A 21,388-nucleotide genomic window follows, 5' to 3' on the forward strand; every position below is an offset into this window, starting at 1 on the left:
CTGTGAGGTAGCTTCACGAAAAGAGAATCGCTGCTGTTGATACCCACTTGTCTAATAAAGGCTCATTTACATATTTAGAAAAAAGCTCATAACTTTTAAAGTAATAAACGCACAATTTTCACTAGCATTGTCAGTGTGACAGCGCCTATTAGATTAGCTAGGAGATAGGGCATTACTAAACTAGTGAGAGAGCCTCTTTAACAGATGAATAGACAGTGGGAAAGAATTAACAGCACTAACTGACCCTATCTGAATACTATCCCACAGCAGGGAAAGACAACACCTTGGCAGCAGATCAAATGCACAGGAAAGGCAAACAAACCAGGGGAACTATTGATACCAAGATACACATAAAAGCCACTTTACAAAAACTAGATCTCTCGGAAGACCAACAGGTCTCACACTTCAAACAAACACATATACATAGACAAGAAAAACATCACCAACTAGAATTTGTAAAGAATTTAGCACATGAGAGAAACAGTATAACCAGTACATGAGTAATCCAGGCCTGAAGTATATACTAGCCCCCAGAAAAGTACTCTGCCCTAATTAACCAGGCAAAGCTAAATGATGACCAAATCCAGACACAGATCAAGGGCATTGTCTAGCAACGCCCAAACATAGAGATAACAGAAATCATTTATTAGCAGCAGTCCTGCTGCTAATCGTAACATTACCAAGCCCTTCAAAGAGGGCTGATGATCCCTTAAAGGGAAGGTGTCATGATTTTTTTTTATCATATTGCTTTTAATATGATATTAACATAAATGTTATTTATTTGTGTTCTCATGTTCTACTTTTTACTTTGTTCTTACTTTTCCTTCTGTATGAGAGCTGCCATTTTTTTTTCATCTCTGTTTGTGTCGATTAACGACACATACAGAGATGGAATACGGCACATACAACCCCATAGAGAATGCAAACGAGAGACGTTCCATTCTCTGAAGCGTACGCCGTCTGAGTGGGAGCGACATGCGCCGCTTCCACACAGACCCAAACGAAGCTCGTTCGCAGAGTGAAACCCGGCGCCATTTTCAAGTGGACTGGAAGCCGTGGCCGGACAATAAGATGATGACTTACGGCCATATGTTCAAGGAAGCGAAGGCGCAAGGAATAGGAGTGAAGGTGGCGGCAGGAGAATGTAATTTATGTTCGTGTATGTGATGTGTGTATTATGTTCGTGTATGTTCATGTTATACTGTCTGCTGAGCACTGTATCTAATCCTCCTACACTGTGCAGTCGCTCAGAAAATGGCGGCATACAGTGTAGGAGGTTTGAAGATTCAAACCCCTCCTGGGCACTAGCTAGAAGAAGGGAGGGGGGATTGTGTGACGATACTAGAGAGAGTGTTTCTACCCCAAATTTGCAGCATAAAGCAATGAGGTTGCTTTACCACATTGACCATGCTGCAATTTTGGGAACTGCTCCCTCTAGTGCCCAGCATATGGAAATGTTATAAATTAGAATCTAATTTATAATATTTCCTGACTTTTGAAACATTTTAAAAATTAAAACAATGTGTAATCACTTAAATAATAATTGTTTAACTAAAAAAATCTATCAGAATGGATGTTTCTAGCTGTTCCCAGGACTTTTCCTCTGGGCCGTTACCCCGTAAATCAACAAGGTAATGGAGTTGTCTGCCACGCCATTCAAAATCAAGGATCCTCTGGACCACAAACTCAGGCTGACAACGGACCAAAACAGGAGGAGTTCTACGGATCGCCCTTCTGAAAGTATACACAGGCCTAAAAAGAGAACAATGAAAAGTCCTGGGCATTCTCATGCTTGGTTGTAAATTCACCATTAAGGAAACTGGATTAATTTGTCTTAAAATCTTAAAACGACCAATAAATCTAGACCCAACTTGCCACATGGTTGTCTTAAACTGATTTTCTTGATGGACAACCACACTCTATTTCCCACTTTGAACTTATGTGGCCTGCGGTGGCGATCAAAATTGCATTTAGCACGAAGGGCAGCTGAGCCCAAAGCCCCATGGACCTTACTCCAGTTTTACTTCAACATCTTAATCCTCAGTCTGAGCAATGGAATGTCAAAACCCGCACTGACGGTAAATGAAGATGCCTATGGGTGAAAACCATAGTAACAGAAAAATGTAGAGACATTAGTGGATGCATGACACAAATTGTTACAAACAAATTGCCCATGGCAAAAACTTGACCCAATCATCATGTAAATCTGAAACAACACCGGAGATAGTGCTCTAATGTCTGGTTCACTATCTGTCTGACCATTGGTTTGTGGATGATAGGTGGCGGAGGACCAAAATCAATACCTACATTTGCGCAAAGGCCTTCCAAAATTGAGTCACAAACTGTGAACCCATGTCAGATACAATATTATCAGATACAATATTTTCAGGAATACTATGAAGTCTCACCACTAGTTGAACAAAGTGAGTAGCCAGCTTATCAGCAGAGGACAAGCCAGACAAGGGTATAAAATGGGCCATTTTACTGAACCTGTCTACAACAACCTATTTGGTATCTCTCCCCCCGGATCTGGTCAACTTGAAAATAAAGTCCATGAATATGTGTGTCCATGGTTTCCTGGGAGTTGGCAAAGGTTCTAACTGACCAAAAGGTAATGCTGTAGATGTCTTATTGCGAGCACAGATGTCACATTCCACAGCAAACCTTTCTACATCTCTCCGCATATCTGGCCACCAAACTGATCGAGACATGGTCTTACACATCTTAGTGATACCTGAATTGGCTCAAGGACCGTTTCCAGAGAGTTGTGCTCAATGATTCCTACACTGAATGGTCCCCGGTTATAAGTGGTGTACCCCAGGGTTCAGTGCTGGGACCACTATTATTCAACTTATTTATTAACCCCTTCAGGACTGAGCCTGTTTTGGCCTTCAGGACGAAGCCGATTTTTCAAATCTGACGTGTCACTTTATGTGGTAATAACTCTGGAATGCTTTTACCTATTCAAGCGATTCTGAGATTGTTTTCTCGTGACATATTGTACTTTATGTTAGTGAAAAAATTTGGTCGATAAATTTAATATTTAATTGTGAAAAACATCAAAATGTAGAGAATTTTTCGAAATTTAAATCTATCTGCTTGGATGACATAGTATTACCACACAAAATACTTACTAGTTTATATTTCCCATATGTCTACTTTATATTTGCATCGTTTTTGGAACCTTATTTTATTTTTCTAGGACGTTACAAGGCTTAGAACTTTAGCAGCAATTTCTCATATTTTCAAGAAAATTTCAAAAGGCTATTTTTTCAGGGACCAGTTCAGTTCTGAAGTTAGTTTAGGGGCCTTATATATTAGAAAGTCCCCATAAATGAACCCATTTTGAAAACGGCACCCCTCAGAGTATTCAAAACAGCATTCAGAAAGTGTTTTAACCCTTTAGGCATTTCAAAGGAATTAAAGCAATCTACAGGTGTAATTTACAGATTTCATTTTTTTTGCCAAAATTCATATGTAATCCATTTTTTTTTGTAACACAGAAGGTTTTACCAGAGAAATGCAACTCAATATTTATTGCCCAGATACTGCACTTTTTTAGAAATATCCCACATGTGGCCCTAGTGTGCTAACGGACTGAAGCACAGGCCTCAGAAGCAAAGGAGCACCTAGAGGATTTTGGGGCCTCCTTTTTTAGAATATATTTTAGGCACCATGTCAGATTTGAAGAGTTCTTGTGCTGCCGATACAGTAAAAACAGATAAAAGTGACCCCATTTTGGAAACTGCACCGCTCAATGAATCTTTCTAGTGGTATAGTTAGCACTTTGACCCCACAGTTGTTTTGCAAAATTTATTTGCATTCGTGTGAAGATGAAAGCCTACTTGTTTTCTGAAAAAACATAGAAATTTTAGATTTTAAAAAAGAATAAAGGACAAAAAGTAATTTGTAAAGCAATTTCTCCCGATTACAGCAATACCACATATGTGGTAATACACTGCTGTTTGGACCCACAGCAGGGCTCAGAATAGAAGGAGCGTCATTTGGATTTTGGAGCGCAGATTTTGCTAGAATAGTTTTTAGTGCCATGTCGTGTTTGCAATGCACTGGGGGGGACCAAAACAGTGTAAACACCCCAAAAATGACCCCATTTTGAAAACTACGCCCCTCAAGGAATTTTTTCTAGTGGTGTGATCACTTTATTAACCCCATAGTTTTTTTTCAGAATCTTGTGGATATCTGGCGTGAAAAAGAACATATGACAAATGCTTCATTTATAGGACAGAATTTTCAGACACAGAGCATGCAAGTGAAGAAAAGCACCTCAACATTTATCAGGATATTTCTTCTGAGTTTAGAAATACCCCCAAATTGGCCCTAATTCTCTGTTGCTGGACATATGGTCAGGGCCAGAAAATATTGGAACATCACAAGGATTTTGAGGCCTTATTTTACTTTGATGATTTTTGGGCACATTTCATGTTTGCATAGGCCTAAAAAATTGTGCAGATACTACACCATATTACAAATCCTAGATATTCATCTAGGGTTATAATGGGAATTTTTAGTTTTGTTATGAGGATGTTCAAATTTTAAATGGTGAATTGGTTATGGTAAATGGGAGGGACGGCAATTGTAAATGAAAGGGCCGAAAATTATAAATGAAAGGGACAGATGAAAATAAAATTTAGAAATCCAGAGAGGTGTGGTATATCCGGAAGCACTCCTTCATACACAGTCCAGGGTGGGTGGGACAGGTGTTCCACTGGTATGTCGTGTCTTTTCTTATGCCTCTTTTGGCACAGACACGACACCTCTTCTGGGGGTGGCTTTTTTTTGAGGTGGGCGGCAATTCACCAGGAAAGTGCTGCCCTGGAACTATCCTGGGGACATCCGTACTTGCAGAGGCAGAACTTTCTCCTACCTCTGCCACATTCCCAAAGAGAAGGGATTTGATTACCTTCTCCTGGTACTCCAGGTATGTCCCCTCCTGACCAGTGCTCCTGTATATTACAAAGGAGTTGTACAATGCCATTTGGATAAAGTACACCGCAAGTTTTTTTATACCAAATTTTTGATTTCCGCATGGCATTGTACGGCTTGAGCATCTGGTCAAAAAGGTCCACTCCCCCCATAAATTTGTTATATGCCTGGATGCAGACAGGCCGTGACGTGGTGGTGGGTGTTGCACCACGCACAGGGACAAGAGAGCAGGTGGCATCATGAATGGATGTTAGCATCAACACATCCTTCTTGAACCCTGAATTTCAAAAATAGGACCCCTTCGCCTTGGACCGCCCTGCTCTCCCCACGCTGCAGGGGTTGGCCGAGAAGGGTTTTTGGGAGCGGTCTCTGGTTTTTGCGGACCGTCCCACACGCCACCGTTTTTTGTTCCACCAGGCATTTGAAAAGGGGTACACTTGTGTACCAGTTGTCAATATACAAGTAGTACCCCTGATTTAAACATTGGGTGCAGGAGGTCCCAGACAATCCTCCCAGTTGTAGTCAGGACGGGTGGACAGTTTGGGGGTTCAATCTGACTGTCTCTTCCCTCGTATATTTTAAAAGTATGTGTGTAGCCCGACTCCGACTCACACAACTTGTAGATCTTGATGTCATACCTGGCACGTTTGTTGGGCAAATACTGCCTGAACTTCACCCTTCCCTTCAATTGCACCAGGGACTTGTCAATAGCAATTTCTCTTCCAGGGGTATATGACATGGAAAACTTTTGGGCCAAATGGGAAATAAGGGGTCTAATTTTATAGAGTCAATCGAAATTTGGGTGATCCTGGGGGGGAGGGCACTGGGAATTATCATTGAAGTGCAAAAACTTCTGTATTGCCTCAAAACGAGCCCTGGGTGTTGTGGTGCGGTATAAGGGGCAGTGGTAAAGAATATCAGTGGACCAATAGGCCCTCACCGATGGCTTCTTTGTTAGGCCCATATTTAGCACCAATCCCCAGTACTGCAGCTATAAACTATTGTTAGCACTACCTTTTTATGTAAGTATTCACAAATACGTGTTACGATTCCCCTTGTCAAAGGACTGTGTCCCTACATACAGACAGTATCACACTGTGAAGGGACACGTCCTCCTGACAAGGGGAATGGTAATATCCATTTGTCTATCAGTCCTAGACTGCACAAAGACTTTTTGTGAAATACAAGGATTTCCTATAATAAACTTCATGGCGACTTCTCCCAGCCATGACCCATTTCTGCGGATTTTGCCACTCCGATGTCTTTGGCTCATCACTTTACCTATATTTCCACACCTATAAACAAAGATAAAATTATCATGGTGCCGCACACTGTGCCCCTAAATATAATAGCACCAAACACTATGCTCCTGAATATAATTGTGTCAAACTGTAATGAATCGGGGTAGGGAGACGGACAGGTGAGCCCTAATCTACCCGCAACTCAGTCCCTGCCTACTTGTACGGCCCGCCCTAAGTGACGGCGTACAACTGGGCAACGGTCCCTACGCTCAGTAAGTGCAAGACAGGCAACACAAGACAAGGGCACACAGAATCAAAGGGGGAAGTAGGGGCAGTTGCTCACGGAAACACTGTGAGCAACAGGCAGAGGTGAACGAGCCGAATCAAACCAGGGGAGTAAGTAGTAGCAAAATCAGAGCAGGAGAAGTCAGGCAAGTCAGGGTCAATGTAACAGCGGTCAATCAGGTAAATAGCAGAAATCGCAGAGCCAGGATACCAGACAATCATAGGCAAGGAACCTGATGCAAGTGAGGGTATAAATAGACCAAGGTCGGGAGCTAGAACCATCAGGCCAGGCTGTGATAGGTTCGCCCTCTCCTCAGCCTGCAAGCCTGAGTGGTAACAGATCGTGTCACTCTAGCAGACCTTGGAGCTGATGAAGGCTAATTAACCATGGGCGTCGACACAGAACCTGTATATACTGCCACTAGGCACGCCCTTGTATATAGTGCCAAACTGCCCCCCTCTTGTAAATAGTGCCACACAGCCACTCCTCTTATAAATAGTGCCACATAGCCTTATATTTTACTTACCTTTCCTCTTTCCCGCAACGGACAGAGCGCTGCACAGCCTTGCGGGCAGAACCGCTTGCGCAGACCACCGTTATGCATTGCCGTTATCATGCCAGCCTGTGAAGGGGGTCTTCCCAACGCATTATAGGCTGCATTATTTGTATCTGCATCCTGAGGATGCAGATGCAAGTGAATGTGGCTGTCGCTAGCGCCGGGTCCGCCCTCCAGTGCTAGCGACACCACCGGCATGATCTGCCACTGCATCCACCCACCGGCCGTGACAGTGCGCGGACTTAGTGTTAGTTTAGTGAGCACAGCCACGCACTTTATAGGAAACAGTGGTGGGGACACAAATACTATAATTAATTTACGCTCTAAAAGTAAACATGGAATTGCAGGTCTTGAGGGAAGTGTCTGATATATAGACAGATATACAATGGTCATGTATTCATTCACTGTGTGTTTGCTACAGATGGATCCATTAGGAGAAATCCACCAGAGAGATGTCCCAGTCCTCTGTATTCCCAGGACTGTCCAGAGGAAAATCACAATGTCCCAGAGAATCATCAGGTAAATGAAGCTGTGCCCTATACCAGATCTATATAGGGGGGTGTGGAGCTTTTGGGTCTTGCGATCATAAATGTGGTCATAGATTTTGGTGGTTTCTTATGTTGATGTGTTAGATTCTTCGCACTCTGCTGTATTGTACTGAATTGTTACATATGTGAAATCAGGGGGAAGATCTGACTAATATTAAAGCGGAGGATGAAGAAGAAGAGTGGGTGAGGGGCGATCAACCGTGTAAGAGTGAAGTGGAGGAGGAAATTCCAGGAGGTGTTACCACAGGTAAGTAATAATTAATTCATAAAGGGACTTCAGCGAAAAGCTGAACCGAACACTAAAGTTAGTAGAAGATGGAGGCGCATAAATGGAGTGGATGGCAGATGAATAGCATGAAAGCAGTTAGAGGATCTGTCACCAGTTTATTAATACCCTATCTCCTAACAGTGTAATGTTTTCTGTAGGACACTATCCAATCGTCATACAGCTTCTACCCCTTCCCGGCCCAGCAACACAGTGTGATCATATAGTATACAGCTTCCATTCCCGACTGTGTATTTAAATGGCAATATCTCCGGTTGTGTCACAGCTAGAACTGCAATTCTGGTGTCATATGAAACATTAGAATCTCATCTTTCATATACCACTGTTCTAGGTGGTCCACAGCCCGAGATGTGGCTGTTTAAAGTGATCCCCCTTCCCTCCAGCTTCATTCTCTCATTCTGTGTGAAGCAGCTTCGTGCTGATAGGACAGCGTCAGAGGCTGTGAGGTAGCTTCACGAAAAGAGAATCGCTGCTGTTGATACCCACTTGTCTAATAAAGGCTCATTTACATATTTAGAAAAAAGCTCATAACTTTTAAAGTAATAAACGCACAATTTTCACTAGCATTGTCAGTGTGACAGCGCCTATTAGATTAGCTAGGAGATAGGGCATTACTAAACTAGTGAGAGAGCCTCTTTAACAGATGAATAGACAGTGGGAAAGAATTAACAGCACTAACTGACCCTATCTGAATACTATCCCACAGCAGGGAAAGACAACACCTTGGCAGCAGATCAAATGCACAGGAAAGGCAAACAAACCAGGGGAACTATTGATACCAAGATACACATAAAAGCCACTTTACAAAAACTAGATCTCTCGGAAGACCAACAGGTCTCACACTTCAAACAAACACATATACATAGACAAGAAAAACATCACCAACTAGAATTTGTAAAGAATTTAGCACATGAGAGAAACAGTATAACCAGTACATGAGTAATCCAGGCCTGAAGTATATACTAGCCCCCAGAAAAGTACTCTGCCCTAATTAACCAGGCAAAGCTAAATGATGACCAAATCCAGACACAGATCAAGGGCATTGTCTAGCAACGCCCAAACATAGAGATAACAGAAATCATTTATTAGCAGCAGTCCTGCTGCTAATCGTAACATTACCAAGCCCTTCAAAGAGGGCTGATGATCCCTTAAAGGGAAGGTGTCATGATTTTTTTTTATCATATTGCTTTTAATATGATATTAACATAAATGTTATTTATTTGTGTTCTCATGTTCTACTTTTTACTTTGTTCTTACTTTTCCTTCTGTATGAGAGCTGCCATTTTTTTTTCATCTCTGTTTGTGTCGATTAACGACACATACAGAGATGGAATACGGCACATACAACCCCATAGAGAATGCAAACGAGAGACGTTCCATTCTCTGAAGCGTACGCCGTCTGAGTGGGAGCGACATGCGCCGCTTCCACACAGACCCAAACGAAGCTCGTTCGCAGAGTGAAACCCGGCGCCATTTTCAAGTGGACTGGAAGCCGTGGCCGGACAATAAGATGATGACTTACGGCCATATGTTCAAGGAAGCGAAGGCGCAAGGAATAGGAGCGAAGGTGGCGGCAGGAGAATGTAATTTATGTTCGTGTATGTGATGTGTGTATTATGTTCGTGTATGTTCATGTTATACTGTCTGCTGAGCACTGTATCTAATCCTCCTACACTGTGCAGTCGCTCAGAAAATGGCGGCATACAGTGTAGGAGGTTTGAAGATTCAAACCCCTCCTGGGCACTAGCTAGAAGAAGGGAGGGGGGATTGTGTGACGATACTAGAGAGAGTGTTTCTACCCCAAATTTGCAGCATAAAGCAATGAGGTTGCTTTACCACATTGACCATGCTGCAATTTTGGGAACTGCTCCCTCTAGTGCCCAGCATATGGAAATGTTATAAATTAGAATCTAATTTATAATATTTCCTGACTTTTGAAACATTTTAAAAATTAAAACAATGTGTAATCACTTAAATAATAATTGTTTAACTAAAAAAATCTATCAGAATAGATGTTTCTAGCTGTTCCCAGGACTTTTCCTCTGGGCCGTTACCCCGTAAATCAACAAGGTAATGGAGTTGTCTGCCACGCCATTCAAAATCAAGGATCCTCTGGACCACAAACTCAGGCTGACAACGGACCAAAACAGGAGGAGTTCTACGGATCGCCCTTCTGAAAGTATACACAGGCCTAAAAAGAGAACAATGAAAAGTCCTGGGCATTCTCATGCTTGGTTGTAAATTCACCATTAAGGAAACTGGATTAATTTGTCTTAAAATCTTAAAACGACCAATAAATCTAGACCCAACTTGCCACATGGTTGTCTTAAACTGATTTTCTTGATGGACAACCACACTCTATTTCCCACTTTGAACTTATGTGGCCTGCGGTGGCGATCAAAATTGCATTTAGCACGAAGGGCAGCTGAGCCCAAAGCCCCATGGACCTTACTCCAGTTTTACTTCAACATCTTAATCCTCAGTCTGAGCAATGGAATGTCAAAACCCGCACTGACGGTAAATGAAGATGCCTATGGGTGAAAACCATAGTAACAGAAAAATGTAGAGACATTAGTGGATGCATGACACAAATTGTTACAAACAAATTGCCCATGGCAAAAACTGGACCCAATCATCATGTAAATCTGAAACAACACCGGAGATAGTGCTCTAATGTCTGGTTCACTATCTGTCTGACCATTGGTTTGTGGATGATAGGTGGCGGAGGACCAAAATCAATACCTACATTTGCGCAAAGGCCTTCCAAAATTGAGTCACAAACTGTGAACCCATGTCAGATACAATATTATCAGATACAATATTTTCAGGAATACTATGAAGTCTCACCACTAGTTGAACAAAGTGAGTAGCCAGCTTATCAGCAGAGGACAAGCCAGACAAGGGTATAAAATGGGCCATTTTACTGAACCTGTCTACAACAACCTATTTGGTATCTCTCCCCCCGGATCTGGTCAACTTGAAAATAAAGTCCATGAATATGTGTGTCCATGGTTTCCTGGGAGTTGGCAAAGGTTCTAACTGACCAAAAGGTAATGCTGTAGATGTCTTATTGCGAGCACAGATGTCACATTCCACAGCAAACCTTTCTACATCTCTCCGCATATCTGGCCACCAAACTGATCGAGACATGGTCTTACACATCTTAGTGATACCTGAATTGGCTCAAGGACCGTTTCCAGAGAGTTGTGCTCAATGATTCCTACACTGAATGGTCCCCGGTTATAAGTGGTGTACCCCAGGGTTCAGTGCTGGGACCACTATTATTCAACTTATTTATTAACCCCTTCAGGACTGAGCCTGTTTTGGCCTTCAGGACGAAGCCGATTTTTCAAATCTGACGTGTCACTTTATGTGGTAATAACTCTGGAATGCTTTTACCTATTCAAGCGATTCTGAGATTGTTTTCTCGTGACATATTGTACTTTATGTTAGTGAAAAAATTTGGTCGATAAATTTAATATTTAATTGTGAAAAACATCAAAATGTAGAGAATTTTTCGAAATTTAAATCTATCTGCTTGGATGACATAGTATTACCACACAAAATACTTACTAGTTTATATTTCCCATATGTCTACTTTATATTTGCATCGTTTTTGGAACCTTATTTTATTTTTCTAGGACGTTACAAGGCTTAGAACTTTAGCAGCAATTTCTCATATTTTCAAGAAAATTTCAAAAGGCTATTTTTTCAGGGACCAGTTCAGTTCTGAAGTTAGTTTAGGGGCCTTATATATTAGAAAGTCCCCATAAATGAACCCATTTTGAAAACGGCACCCCTCAGAGTATTCAAAACAGCATTCAGAAAGTGTTTTAACCCTTTAGGCATTTCAAAGGAATTAAAGCAATCTACAGGTGTAATTTACAGATTTCATTTTTTTTGCCAAAATTCATATGTAATCCATTTTTTTTTGTAACACAGAAGGTTTTACCAGAGAAATGCAACTCAATATTTATTGCCCAGATACTGCACTTTTTTAGAAATATCCCACATGTGGCCCTAGTGTGCTAACGGACTGAAGCACAGGCCTCAGAAGCAAAGGAGCACCTAGAGGATTTTGGGGCCTCCTTTTTTAGAATATATTTTAGGCACCATGTCAGATTTGAAGAGTTCTTGTGCTGCCGATACAGTAAAAACAGATAAAAGTGACCCCATTTTGGAAACTGCACCCCTCAATGAATCTTTCTAGTGGTATAGTTAGCACTTTGACCCCACAGTTGTTTTGCAAAATTTATTTGCATTCGTGTGAAGATGAAAGCCTACTTGTTTTCTGAAAAAACATAGAAATTTTAGATTTTAAAAAAGAATAAAGGACAAAAAGTAATTTGTAAAGCAATTTCTCCCGATTACAGCAATACCACATATGTGGTAATACACTGCTGTTTGGACCCACAGCAGGGCTCAGAATAGAAGGAGCGTCATTTGGATTTTGGAGCGCAGATTTTGCTAGAATAGTTTTTAGTGCCATGTCGTGTTTGCAATGCACTGGGGGGGACCAAAACAGTGTAAACACCCCAAAAATGACCCCATTTTGAAAACTACGCCCCTCAAGGAATTTTTTCTAGTGGTGTGATCACTTTATTAACCCCATAGTTTTTTTTCAGAATCTTGTGGATATCTGGCGTGAAAAAGAACATATGACAAATGCTTCATTTATAGGACAGAATTTTCAGACACAGAGCATGCAAGTGAAGAAAAGCACCTCAACATTTATCAGGATATTTCTTCTGAGTTTAGAAATACCCCCAAATTGGCCCTAATTCTCTGTTGCTGGACATATGGTCAGGGCCAGAAAATATTGGAACATCACAAGGATTTTGAGGCCTTATTTGACTTTGATGATTTTTGGGCACATTTCATGTTTGCATAGGCCTAAAAAATTGTGCAGATACTACACCATATTACAAATCCTAGATATTCATCTAGGGTTATAATGGGAATTTTTAGTTTTGTTATGGGGATGTTCAAATTTTAAATGGTGAATTGGTTATGGTAAATGGGAGGGACGGCAATTGTAAATGAAAGGGCCGAAAATTATAAATGAACGGGACAGATGAAAATAAAATTTAGAAATCCAGAGAGGTGTGGTATATCCGGAAGCACTCCTTCATACACAGTCCAGGGTGGGTGGGACAGGTGTTCCACTGGTATGTCGTGTCTTTTCTTATGCCTCTTTTGGCACAGACACGACACCTCTTCTGGGGGTGGCTTTTTTTTGAGGTGGGCGGCAATTCACCAGGAAAGTGCTGCCCTGGAACTATCCTGGGGACATCCGTACTTGCAGAGGCAGAACTTTCTCCTACCTCTGCCACATTCCCAAAGAGAAGGGATTTGATTACCTTCTCCTGGTACTCCAGGTATGTCCCCTCCTGACCAGTGCTCCTGTATATTACAAAGGAGTTGTACAATGCCATTTGGATAAAGTACACCGCAAGTTTTTTTATACCAAATTTTTGATTTCCGCATGGCATTGTACGGCTTGAGCATCTGGTCAAAAAGGTCCACTCCCCCCATAAATTTGTTATATGCCTGGATGCAGACAGGCCGTGACGTGGTGGTGGGTGTTGCACCACGCACAGGGACAAGAGAGCAGGTGGCATCATGAATGGATGTTAGCATCAACACATCCTTCTTGTCCCTGAATTTCAAAAATAGGACCCCTTCGCCTTGGACCGCCCTGCTCTCCCCACGCTGCAGGGGTTGGCCGAGAAGGGTTTTTGGGAGCGGTCTCTGGTTTTTGCGGACCGTCCCACACGCCACCGTTTTTTGTTCCACCAGGCATTTGAAAAGGGGTACACTTGTGTACCAGTTGTCAATATACAAGTAGTACCCCTGATTTAAACATTGGGTGCAGGAGGTCCCAGACAATCCTCCCAGTTGTAGTCAGGACGGGTGGACAGTTTGGGGGTTCAATCTGACTGTCTCTTCCCTCGTATATTTTAAAAGTATGTGTGTAGCCCGACTCCGACTCACACAACTTGTAGATCTTGATGTCATACCTGGCACGTTTGTTGGGCAAATACTGCCTGAACTTCACCCTTCCCTTCAATTGCACCAGGGACTTGTCAATAGCAATTTCTCTTCCAGGGGTATATGACATGGAAAACTTTTGGGCCAAATGGGAAATAAGGGGTCTAATTTTATAGAGTCAATCGAAATTTGGGTGATCCTGGGGGGGAGGGCACTGGGAATTATCATTGAAGTGCAAAAACTTCTGTATTGCCTCAAAACGAGCCCTGGGTGTTGTGGTGCGGTATAAGGGGCAGTGGTAAAGAATATCAGTGGACCAATAGGCCCTCACCGATGGCTTCTTTGTTAGGCCCATATTTAGCACCAATCCCCAGTACTGCAGCTATAAACTATTGTTAGCACTACCTTTTTATGTAAGTATTCACAAATACGTGTTACGATTCCCCTTGTCAAAGGACTGTGTCCCTACATACAGACAGTATCACACTGTGAAGGGACACGTCCTCCTGACAAGGGGAATGGTAATATCCATTTGTCTATCAGTCCTAGACTGCACAAAGACTTTTTGTGAAATACAAGGATTTCCTATAATAAACTTCATGGCGACTTCTCCCAGCCATGACCCATTTCTGCGGATTTTGCCACTCCGATGTCTTTGGCTCATCACTTTACCTACATTTCCACACCTATAAACAAAGATAAAATTATCATGGTGCCGCACACTGTGCCCCTAAATATAATAGCACCAAACACTATGCTCCTGAATATAATTGTGTCAAACTGTAATGAATCGGGGTAGGGAGACGGACAGGTGAGCCCTAATCTACCCGCAACTCAGTCCCTGCCTACTTGTACGGCCCGCCCTAAGTGACGGCGTACAACTGGGCAACGGTCCCTACGCTCAGTAAGTGCAAGACAGGCAACACAAGACAAGGGCACACAGAATCAAAGGGGGAAGTAGGGGCAGTTGCTCACGGAAACACTGTGAGCAACAGGCAGAGGTGAACGAGCCGAATCAAACCAGGGGAGTAAGTAGTAGCAAAATCAGAGCAGGAGAAGTCAGGCAAGTCAGGGTCAATGTAACAGCGGTCAATCAGGTAAATAGCAGAAATCGCAGAGCCAGGATACCAGACAATCATAGGCAAGGAACCTGATGCAAGTGAGGGTATAAATAGACCAAGGTCGGGAGCTAGAACCATCAGGCCAGGCTGTGATAGGTTCGCCCTCTCCTCAGCCTGCAAGCCTGAGTGGTAACAGATCGTGTCACTCTAGCAGACCTTGGAGCTGATGAAGGCTAATTAACCATGGGCGTCGACACAGAACCTGTATATACTGCCACTAGGCACGCCCTTGTATATAGTGCCAAACTGCCCCCCTCTTGTAAATAGTGCCACACAGCCACTCCTCTTATAAATAGTGCCACATAGCCTTATATTTTACTTACCTTTCCTCTTTCCCGCAACGGACAGAGCGCTGCACAGCCTTGCGGGCAGAACCGCTTGCGCAGACCACCGTTATGCATTGCCGTTATCATGCCAGCCTGTGAAGGGGGTCTTCCCAACGCATTATAGGCTGCATTATTTGTATCTGCATCCTGAGGACGCAGATGCAAGTGAATGTGGCTGTCGCTAGCGCCGGGTCCGCCCTCCAGTGCTAGCGACACCACCGGCATGATCTGCCACTGCATCCACCCACCGGCCGTGACAGTGCGCGGACTTAGTGTTAGTTTAGTGAGCACAGCCACGCACTTTATAGGGAACAGTGGTGGGGACACAAATACTATAATTAATTTACGCTCTAAAAGTAAACATGGAATTGCAGGTCTTGAGGGAAGTGTCTGATATATAGACAGATATACAATGGTCATGTATTCATTCACTGTGTGTTTGCTACAGATGGATCCATTAGGAGAAATCCACCAGAGAGATGTCCCAGTCCTCTGTATTCCCAGGACTGTCCAGAGGAAAATCACAATGTCCCAGAGAATCATCAGGTAAATGAAGCTGTGCCCTATACCAGATCTATATAGGGGGGTGTGGAGCTTTTGGGTCTTGCGATCATAAATGTGGTCATAGATTTTGGTGGTTTCTTATGTTGATGTGTTAGATTCTTCGCACTCTGCTGTATTGTACTGAATTGTTACATATGTGAAATCAGGGGGAAGATCTGACTAATATTAAAGCGGAGGATGAAGAAGAAGAGTGGGTGAGGGGCGATCAACCGTGTAAGAGTGAAGTGGAGGAGGAAATTCCAGGAGGTGTTACCACAGGTAAGTAATAATTAATTCATAAAGGGACTTCAGCGAAAAGCTGAACCGAACACTAAAGTTAGTAGAAGATGGAGGCGCATAAATGGAGTGGATGGCAGATGAATAGCATGAAAGCAGTTAGAGGATCTGTCACCAGTTTATTAATACCCTATCTCCTAACAGTGTAATGTTTTCTGTAGGACACTATCCAATCGTCATACAGCTTCTACCCCTTCCCGGCCCAGCAACACAGTGTGATCATATAGTATACAGCTTCCATTCCCGACTGTGTATTTAAATGGCAATATCTCCGGTTGTGTCACAGCTAGAACTGCAATTCTGGTGTCATATGAAACATTAGAATCTCATCTTTCATATACCACTGTTCTAGGTGGTCCACAGCCCGAGATGTGGCTGTTTAAAGTGATCCCCCTTCCCTCCAGCTTCATTCTCTCATTCTGTGTGAAGCAGCTTCGTGCTGATAGGACAGCGTCAGAGGCTGTGAGGTAGCTTCACGAAAAGAGAATCGCTGCTGTTGATACCCACTTGTCTAATAAAGGCTCATTTACATATTTAGAAAAAAGCTCATAACTTTTAAAGTAATAAACGCACAATTTTCACTAGCATTGTCAGTGTGACAGCGCCTATTAGATTAGCTAGGAGATAGGGCATTACTAAACTAGTGAGAGAGCCTCTTTAACAGATGAATAGACAGTGGGAAAGAATTAACAGCACTAACTGACCCTATCTGAATACTATCCCACAGCAGGGAAAGACAACACCCTGGCAGCAGATCAAATGCACAGGAAAGGCAAACAAACCAGGGGAACTATTGATACCAAGATACACATAAAAGCCACTTTACAAAAACTAGATCTCTCGGAAGACCAACAGGTCTCACACTTCAAACAAACACATATACATAGACAAGAAAAACATCACCAACTAGAATTTGTAAAGAATTTAGCACATGAGAGAAACAGTATAACCAGTACATGAGTAATCCAGGCCTGAAGTATATACTAGCCCCCAGAAAAGTACTCTGCCCTAATTAACCAGGCAAAGCTAAATGATGACCAAATCCAGACACAGATCAAGGGCATTGTCTAGCAACGCCCAAACATAGAGATAACAGAAATCATTTATTAGCAGCAGTCCTGCTGCTAATCGTAACATTACCAAGCCCTTCAAAGAGGGCTGATGATCCCTTAAAGGGAAGGTGTCATGATTTTTTTTTTTTTATCATATTGCTTTTAATATGATATTAACATAAATGTTATTTATTTGTGTTCTCATGTTCTACTTTTTACTTTGTTCTTACTTTTCCTTCTGTATGAGAGCTGCCATTTTTTTTTCATCTCTGTTTGTGTCGATTAACGACACATACAGAGATGGAATACGGCACATACAACCCCATAGAGAATGCAAACGAGAGACGTTCCATTCTCTGAAGCGTACGCCGTCTGAGTGGGAGCGACATGCGCCGCTTCCACACAGACCCAAACGAAGCTCGTTCGCAGAGTGAAACCCGGCGCCATTTTCAAGTGGACTGGAAGCCGTGGCCGGACAATAAGATGATGACTTACGGCCATATGTTCAAGGAAGCGAAGGCGCAAGGAATAGGAGCGAAGGTGGCGGCAGGAGAATGTAATTTATGTTCGTGTATGTGATGTGTGTATTATGTTCGTGTATGTTCATGTTATACTGTCTGCTGAGCACTGTATCTAATCCTCCTACACTGTGCAGTCGCTCAGAAAATGGCGGCATACAGTGTAGGAGGTTTGAAGATTCAAACCCCTCCTGGGCACTAGCTAGAAGAAGGGAGGGGGGATTGTGTGACGATACTAGAGAGAGTGTTTCTACCCCAAATTTGCAGCATAAAGCAATGAGGTTGCTTTACCACATTGACCATGCTGCAATTTTGGGAACTGCTCCCTCTAGTGCCCAGCATATGGAAATGTTATAAATTAGAATCTAATTTATAATATTTCCTGACTTTTGAAACATTTTAAAAATTAAAACAATGTGTAATCACTTAAATAATAATTGTTTAACTAAAAAAATCTATCAGAATGGATGTTTCTAGCTGTTCCCAGGACTTTTCCTCTGGGCCGTTACCCCGTAAATCAACAAGGTAATGGAGTTGTCTGCCACGCCATTCAAAATCAAGGATCCTCTGGACCACAAACTCAGGCTGACAACGGACCAAAACAGGAGGAGTTCTACGGATCGCCCTTCTGAAAGTATACACAGGCCTAAAAAGAGAACAATGAAAAGTCCTGGGCATTCTCATGCTTGGTTGTAAATTCACCATTAAGGAAACTGGATTAATTTGTCTTAAAATCTTAAAACGACCAATAAATCTAGACCCAACTTGCCACATGGTTGTCTTAAACTGATTTTCTTGATGGACAACCACACTCTATTTCCCACTTTGAACTTATGTGGCCTGCGGTGGCGATCAAAATTGCATTTAGCACGAAGGGCAGCTGAGCCCAAAGCCCCATGGACCTTACTCCAGTTTTACTTCAACATCTTAATCCTCAGTCTGAGCAATGGAATGTCAAAACCCGCACTGACGGTAAATGAAGATGCCTATGGGTGAAAACCATAGTAACAGAAAAATGTAGAGACATTAGTGGATGCATGACACAAATTGTTACAAACAAATTGCCCATGGCAAAAACTTGACCCAATCATCATGTAAATCTGAAACAACACCGGAGATAGTTCTCTAATGTCTGGTTCACTATCTGTCTGACCATTGGTTTGTGGATGATAGGTGGCGGAGGACCAAAATCAATACCTACATTTGCGCAAAGGCCTTCCAAAATTGAGTCACAAACTGTGAACCCATGTCAGATACAATATTATCAGATACAATATTTTCAGGAATACTATGAAGTCTCACCACTAGTTGAACAAAGTGAGTAGCCACAAACAGAACCGATAAAAACACAGGGACATATACAAAAACACCGAAAAAGGCCATACTTACAAATGGACACAGCCAGGCCAGAAATGCTGATGAAAGGGCGAGCAGGTGCTTTAAATAATAATAGCCACTCCCACTAGTCTTGAGGGGAGTGGTGTGTGGTGCATGGGATGTGTAGTAAGAAATAATAAATGAATAGTGTGTGTGCAAGTGTAATACTATAAGTGAAATATAGGGGGCAGTAATAAGTGAAGTGCCTCAATAGAAATAAATGGATAATGGGGTGCAAGTGAGTGAAAAACACCGAAAAAGGCCATACTGACATTTCTGGCCTGGCTGTGTCCATTTGTAAGTATGGCCTTTTTCGGTGTTTTTGTATATGTCCCTGTGTTTTTATCGGTTCTGTTTGTGCATCAGGAACGTTCTGTTCCAGTTTAGGAGTTAGGGACTCGCAAGTCTGGGGATCCTTGTCGTGGATTGCGAGCTTGCGTCCTTTTGGCCTAAATGATTACCAATACCCCAGGTATTTTTCATTATTATGTATATTCGCTTCTCTTGGACACAGCTGGGTCTTTGATGCTGGGAGAGCATGGTGTGTTGTTGTTTGGCATAGCAAGCAGGGTAGCCCGCTCTATGAATTATCAAGGCGTCACAAATAGGCTTCTACCTGGCTATACACGTTGTGCCTCATGACGTACACACTATCCCTCCATGTTTCACTCACTTGCACCCCATTATCCATTTATTTCTATTGAGGCACTTCACTCATTACTGCCCCCTATATTTCACTTATAGTATTACACTTGCACACACACTATTCATTTATTATTTCTTACTACACATCCCATGCACCACACACCACTCCACTCAAGACTAGTGGGAGTGGCTATTATTATTTAAAGCACCTGCTCGCCCTTTCATCAGCATTTCTGGCCTGGCTGTGTCCATTTGTAAGTATGGCCTTTTTCGGTGTTTTTTTAAAGTGAGTAGCCAGCTTATCAGCAGAGGACAAGCCAGACAAGGGTATAAAATGGGCCATTTTACTGAACCTGTCTACAACAACCTATTTGGTATCTCTCCCCCCGGATCTGGTCAACTTGAAAATAAAGTCCATGAATATGTGTGTCCATGGTTTCCTGGGAGTTGGCAAAGGTTCTAACTGACCAAAAGGTAATGCTGTAGATGTCTTATTGCGAGCACAGATGTCACATTCCACAGCAAACCTTTCTACATCTCTCCGCATATCTGGCCACCAAACTGATCGAGACATGGTCTTACACATCTTAGTGATACCTGAATTGGCTCAAGGACCGTTTCCAGAGAGTTGTGCTCAATGATTCCTACACTGAATGGTCCCCGGTTATAAGTGGTGTACCCCAGGGTTCAGTGCTGGGACCACTATTATTCAACTTATTTATTAACCCCTTCAGGACTGAGCCTGTTTTGGCCTTCAGGACGAAGCCGATTTTTCAAATCTGACGTGTCACTTTATTTGGTAATAACTCTGGAATGCTTTTACCTATTCAAGCGATTCTGAGATTGTTTTCTCGTGACATATTGTACTTTATGTTAGTGAAAAAATTTGGTCGATAAATTTAATATTTAATTGTGAAAAACATCAAAATGTAGAGAATTTTTCGAAATTTAAATCTATCTGCTTGGATGACATAGTATTACCACACAAAATACTTACTAGTTTATATTTCCCATATGTCTACTTTATATTTGCATCGTTTTTGGAACCTTATTTTATTTTTCTAGGACGTTACAAGGCTTAGAACTTTAGCAGCAATTTCTCATATTTTCAAGAAAATTTCAAAAGGCTATTTTTTCAGGGACCAGTTCAGTTCTGAAGTTAGTTTAGGGGCCTTATATATTAGAAAGTCCCCATAAATGAACCCATTTTGAAAACGGCACCCCTCAGAGTATTCAAAACAGCATTCAGAAAGTGTTTTAACCCTTTAGGCATTTCAAAGGAATTAAAGCAATCTACAGGTGTAATTTACAGATTTCATTTTTTTTGCCAAAATTCATATGTAATCCATTTTTTTTTGTAACACAGAAGGTTTTACCAGAGAAATGCAACTCAATATTTATTGCCCAGATACTGCACTTTTTTAGAAATATCCCACATGTGGCCCTAGTGTGCTAACGGACTGAAGCACAGGCCTCAGAAGCAAAGGAGCACCTAGAGGATTTTGGGGCTTCCTTTTTTAGAATATATTTTAGGCACCATGTCAGATTTGAAGAGTTCTTGTGCTGCCGATACAGTAAAAACAGATAAAAGTGACCCCATTTTGGAAACTGCACCCCTCAATGAATCTTTCTAGTGGTATAGTTAGCACTTTGACCC

General features: G+C 42.2%; 1 protein-coding gene across 1 annotated transcript in view; it reads left to right on the top strand.

The window, feature by feature from the left end:
• Positions 1-21,388, top strand: part of LOC142673162 (uncharacterized) — a 100,628-nt gene that overhangs the window by 34,902 nt on the left and 44,338 nt on the right. The window contains exons 11-14 of the mRNA XM_075847173.1: positions 7,449-7,546; positions 7,711-7,822; positions 15,748-15,845; positions 16,010-16,121. The gene's annotated coding sequence lies outside the window, so the exon portion shown is untranslated. The remainder of the gene's footprint in view (positions 1-7,448; positions 7,547-7,710; positions 7,823-15,747; positions 15,846-16,009; positions 16,122-21,388) is intronic.

Source organism: Rhinoderma darwinii, assembly GCF_050947455.1.
Source record: "Rhinoderma darwinii isolate aRhiDar2 chromosome 1 unlocalized genomic scaffold, aRhiDar2.hap1 SUPER_1_unloc_3, whole genome shotgun sequence".
Lineage (NCBI taxonomy): Eukaryota > Metazoa > Chordata > Amphibia > Anura > Rhinodermatidae > Rhinoderma > Rhinoderma darwinii.